Genomic DNA, 6,378 nt, shown 5'->3' on the forward strand with positions numbered 1-6,378 from the left:
ATTTTCGAGCGAGATCGTTGCCAGTGCTCCTGGACTGGCTTGTGTGGGTGGCACATAAAAGACACCATTTTGAGCGTGGCCGTTGCCAGTATCGCCTGACTGGCCTTCGTGCAGGTGACACGTAAAAGCACCTACTACACTCTCTGAGTGGTTGGCGTTAGGAAGGGCATCCAGCTGTAGAAACTCTGCCAAATTTAGATTGGAGCCTGGTGTTGCCATCCGGTTTCACCAGTCCTCAGTCAAATCGTCCAACCCATGCTAGCATGGAAAGTGGACGTTAAACGATGATGATGATGATGATGATATAGGTATATTTTTTTTAGATATTTAGCAGAAGCCATAGTGTGACTCAAGGGCTGAGAGTTTCATGTATTGACACTTATCAAATGCACAAAACTCTCAATTCATGAGTTATTCTGTTACTTCTGCTAAATATAAATATATATAACTTACAAAAGCAACAGAATCCATACAAAACTTAGCCAAGTATTTCCATTCTAATACCCTAAATTGATTGCGATAGATATATCTAAATAAATAAGATATAATTGTTCCCTGTAGTTTATGCTCTTCTATGCTTATCTTGTACTGGATGATATCTGAATAGCATTATCTTCACTGTTTGTAACACAAAGATTAGAAAGTGTATTACATAAATTGGTTTTGTTATTGCCCAGTTTTTAAAAGTTTTATCCTATATTTTTTCAACTATTATGTTTCAGTATATATATTTTACAAAAAAAAAAAAATATACATGTATATCATACCAAAATGAAAAATAAATAAAATGTAAGTAGACTATTTTCTCTTTTGGTTTCCTTTTTCTGTAAAAGACAATAAATAAGTGGATAATTCTTGAAAATGTAAAACAAAGGTACTGAAGTGTGTGATTCAAAGAATTTAGTCGCAATGCTTTTTGATGATTTTTATCTGTCTTTGAAAATTCAATATCTTTTTGATGAAATAAAATGATTTCTTCATCTGGTTGCTTGCATCCTATTAATTGGCTCCAAGGAAAGGATAATTGCTTGTCAACAATTCTCTCCGTCTGGGTTTACTTAGGAACTCTACATCTATCTCAATAGCAAACCGTCATAAAATTGTTTTTTTTTTTTGCCTTTTTGTTTTACCTTCTTCCTGAGCACTTTTATTTATTCTATTTTTTTTTATTCTTGCCTTCTTTATCTCGTTTGCTCTACCAATCTTTCTTTCTTTCTTTCATATTATTTTAGTGCAAAAGGGAAAAGGAGTAGAAATAGTTCAGTTCAGAATTTGATCCATAAATCCGAAACAAAAGATTTTGCAGATGTACAGATTAACCCTGTTCTGACTTTGCAAACCCCTTATAGCAATAACCCTTAGCCAAACACAAAGCTCCTTTTCAATACTTAATTACAATTTCTAGGCTGCAACCTAGTTTATATTCATATATACTTGAGTGACATCTTTTGAGCTGAACCAAGAAACTGCCGAAACACCAAGCTTTTTTGTTTATGTATATAATTTATCTTAACAATAGAATAAGCATGACAATAGACATTATAAGTGTGTATATATGTATGTATGTATGTATGTATACATACATACATACATATATATATATATATATATATATATATATATATATATATATATATATATATATAAACTGCACTTATGCATACACAGGCACAATGTACTTTTGACTGTATATACTGTATATATGTGTTTGAAGGAAAAAATATAAGGCAGAGAGAAAAGTTAAAAATGAAATATCTTGCAAACATATTTATATATGAATATTATAATATATACCGTTGAGGAAATCTTCCTTTATATTCTGAAAACTTTACTTTAAAATTCAATATAAATGTTGCTTTAGTATATGTATTGTATTTGCATTCATTAAGTGGCTTGATAGATTAGCATATGAACACGGACATATACAACACACTGAAACATTTCCGTTTCCATTTGTCAAATGTTTTATTGTTATGTACACACACACACACACACATGTATTCTATATATGTGTATATATGTGTGGGTGGGGCGGGTGCTTGGGTGTATGTATACAATATGTATGTAATCTGTGTATATATGATGTAGTTGTTAATGTATTTTACTGTGTGTATTCATCCATACACACTGGCTTCTGTTCATCTCTCGTTTCCATTCAAAGACGACATCTACTGCATGAATGCTTATTATCCAGTACTATATCTCTTATCCACTCCCACCCTCTCTCCATTATTTTACTTTTATTACCTTGAAAGAAGCTGATAAAGTGCATTTTGTACCAATATGCCCAACTTCTTTGTTGTTATTATTGTTCTAGATTATTTCTCCCTTTTTTTTTTTGTTTTCTTGCATTTGAAATAAATATAGTCAGAAGGTTGTTAAATTTTATTTTACTATCCAGCATTTGCAGTTGTTTTGTTTCCCTGTAAACATATCTTTTATTATTCCTGTTATTGTGACACTTTCATGTGCACACATGCATATATTTTAAAAACAAAATATATAGACTCTTACATATACTTTGCTATGAAATGGATTGGCATAACAACCGTAGAGATAGATAATTGGATAGCTAGACAAATAGATGGGGAAATAGATAGATAGATAGATAGATAGATAGATAGACAGATGGACGGACGGATAGGTGGGTGGGTTTGTTACTAAAAAAAATTCCAGATTTGATAAGGCAGCTGAATACTATTATCACCACCAACATCACTTTATTATCTACAACAGCATTTATTTAAGAATATATCATTGGTTTAGGTGCAAAGTCTTTATCAAGAATAAAACTAACCAGTATATTCTGGTTTATTATATATCTGTTGTCTTTTATTTGTTTCAGTCATTAGACTGTGATCATATCGAGGCATCACCTTGAAGGGATTAGTCAAACAAATTGACCCCAGTTCTGATTTTTTTTAAGTTTAGTACATATTCCATTGATGTCATTTTGTTGAACCACTAAATTACTAGGACAGACAAACCAAGACCAGTTGTCAAATGGTGGTGGTGGTAAACAAACACAGACACACACACACACACACACACACACACACATGCATGTACACATGACAGGCTGCCACATAGTTTCCATCTACCAAATTCATTCATAAGGTTTTGGTTGGCCAGGAGTTATAGTAGAAGACACTTGCTCAAGGAGTAATGCAGTAGGGATGAATCCGAAAGTACATCCCAATTGCATGAGAAATCTTAGCAAAATAACATTACTTAATATTGCTCATTGATGAGTATTAGTAGTACTAGTAACAGTTGTACAAACAGTTCTTTTGAATAATGCTAAAAACATTTATTATTTGAGAAATATTAACAAATTGATATCAATAGGAACTTACTGTAGGAATATCCAGTTTATTATTAATGATGAGAATTTTTAATAGTAGGACCAGTAAATGTTTTAAATGTGGTTTATGGCAATGTTTTATGTCAATGACCATGAAATTTGTTCTTTTGACGGCTTTACTTATTTACTATGTTGTTCTTTGCTAAACAAACTATTATTTATTTGTGTCAGTCTCAAAGCAGTGAATGCAGAGCACTGGAAAAAAACTTACAAGAGGGCTTGTATATGCTTACTTAAGCCGCTCAAAATAGCAGCTAAATCTCCCTTAAACCACAGCCTGCTGCATTGAAAAAGGGAGGATATATATTCGACATAGTCCGAGATATACTCTGAATAAGGCAGAAAAGTTGCTTTTGGATACTTTTTGGCTGTAACTAAAAATATTTACTTGAGTTCTGACTTCATAGCTATGCTATCCTTCGGTGTCATCTGCTCTCAGCAGGCTGAATATCAAAGGTCTCTATTATTCTAAGACTTATTATTTATTGTTATTGCAATTATATTCAAGGTGGGGCTCCAGATCCATTCCATGCAGGGTGGTCACAAGTCTGTATTTTGTCAAGAGAGTTCCCTAGATGTAGCACACATCTTGTTGTTAGCCCTTTTAAATCATCGACCATATTGGCCTCATATGCCATTTCAGTCTTCATTCACTTAAGGGATGATGTCCCTTGTACAGCAATCCTTTCGAAATTGCTGATGACTCACTTAGTTTTTGTTCATTAGCTGAAGTCACTTACCATAGTATGGCCATTGGTGTGCACTACCAATTTCTGTGAGCCATAAGTGAGAGCTCCATATGTTGGAGACCAGTGCTCATGACCGTGACTGATGATGTATGCTGACTAGTTTACAAAGGTATTACTCTTTACATGATACACCAAATACTACTTCAAATCAAGGGACAGATGAGTACTTGTCTAGCACTGAGAACGGCATGAATGTCAAAATATCATGTCTGCACCACCAATAAAAGTTTCAAGGTTCATGCTTCTGTAAAACAGACTTCATACCTCTGTGAACATAGTTGTTGTTGTTTTTAGTTAGTGCTGGTATACTTAGTAGAGCACCTAACAAAATATTTTGCAGTTCAAATCTCACCACGGTCATCTTAGCCATCTATCCTTCCATGGCCTATAAAATCAATACCAATTAAATAACACAATAGATTTTTATCAATGGCTCAATCCCTCGAAGTTCTGATACTTAATGTCTGAGTTTGAAAAGATTATTTTTGATCACTGTCATTATTAACATTGCTGTTTCTTTTGTAACAAAGTTGTCACTGTTTTTTACTCCCCGATCAACCTTGACCATGCAGTTCTTAAAAACATTCCAACCATGACCATCCTGTGTATCATTTCTTTTTTTACAACTGTAGAAGGTGAATTGAGAAGAATTTACTACTATTTCTAACAGGTCAAGTAACCATGCAGAGGCTTCCTTGTTAGTCAGTATGAAGTAGAGTTAGTTGCCACGATGTCTATGTTGTACTACAAACCATGTGATAGTACCAGCAATGTATTTCAAATCCAGCTCCTTGGTTCAAAACAAAGAAATGAGGCAGACTCTATATGGTCATTGGATCTGCTACAAATAACAGCTAAATATCTCTTAACTGACACACATCTAACTTTAAAATAATGCAAGGGTAAATGAAACATTAGATAAGGTAGTCCTAGATGACTCCATACCAGACATGATGGTCATGGCCGAAATGATTTTAACCATGTCTGTTTTATCACACTTGACCTAGAGCTAAACAACAGCTTCCAGTTCAAAAACAAAAGCAATGCAGGATTTTGTACAGCATGAAAATGTTTTAATGTTGTCTGCTTTCATCATCGATGTCATAACCATTATTATCACCATCATTTAAGAAGCAAGCTGGCAGAATTGCTAGCACACTGGACAAAATGCTTAGTCGTAATTCATCCATCTTTACTTTTTGAGTTCAAATTCCGCTGAGATCAACTTGGCCTTTCATCTTTTTTAGTGTCAATGGAATAAGCACAGTTGAGCACAGGGATCAATGTAAATCATTAGCCCACCCCTAAAATTTTATGTCTTCTGCCTATAGTAGAATAATAATAATTGTAAAATAAGTGGAAATAAATTTTGAGTATGAACAAGTCTCCATGTTCTATATCATTATAATTATTGCTAATATATATCCCAGACAATATTACTGTCCAGTGAAGTGAACACAGAATTTACAGAGTATCTGACACCTAATAATAGTCTTAGATGTTAAATACTGATTGATGCAGTTAGCCATAACCTGGAACATAACTAAGAGCCACCACGGTATCCACCCAGATGATATATCCCTCCAAACTCACATTTATGCATGCGTATATGTGTGAGTCATGGTGTTTATGCTCCGCCACCACTTGACAATCAGTGTTGCTTTGTTTATGTCCCCATAACTTACCAGTTTGGCAAAAGTGGCCAACTGAATAAGAACAAGGTTTAAAAATAAGTACTGGAGTTGATTGATTCATCTAAACTATCAAAGGCAGTGCTTCAGCAGAGCTGTAGGGCAATGATTAGAACAAGTAAAAGACGAAAGATATATATCATCATCATCATCCTCTTCATCATCATTTAATGTCCTGTACATGTTCAGCAAGCTGGCCAAAACTTCAGTCACTTCGTCCCTCTACTTGTAAATGGTTAATAAATATGTACTTGAATAAAAAGTATTAATTCTTCAGTTTAACATTAAACTGTTTTTATATATAACTTGTCAGAAAAACAAATAATATATGTGTGTGTGTTCACACACACACACACACACACACATATATATATGATAATGATGATATATATATATGAAATAATGAAGGCAGTTATACGCAATATAAAACAAAAAGGAAAAGTTCAGTAGTCACTAACTGTGATTGGCAGTGCAAAGTAGCACCTACATTGCTAAAGATAAGAGTTAAAAACACTTATATGTTTATGGATTTGTTTTTCGAGATCCCTGATGGGAAATCATGTGTTGAAACAAT

Source organism: Octopus bimaculoides, chromosome 5 (assembly GCF_001194135.2).
Source record: "Octopus bimaculoides isolate UCB-OBI-ISO-001 chromosome 5, ASM119413v2, whole genome shotgun sequence".
NCBI lineage: Eukaryota > Metazoa > Mollusca > Cephalopoda > Octopoda > Octopodidae > Octopus > Octopus bimaculoides.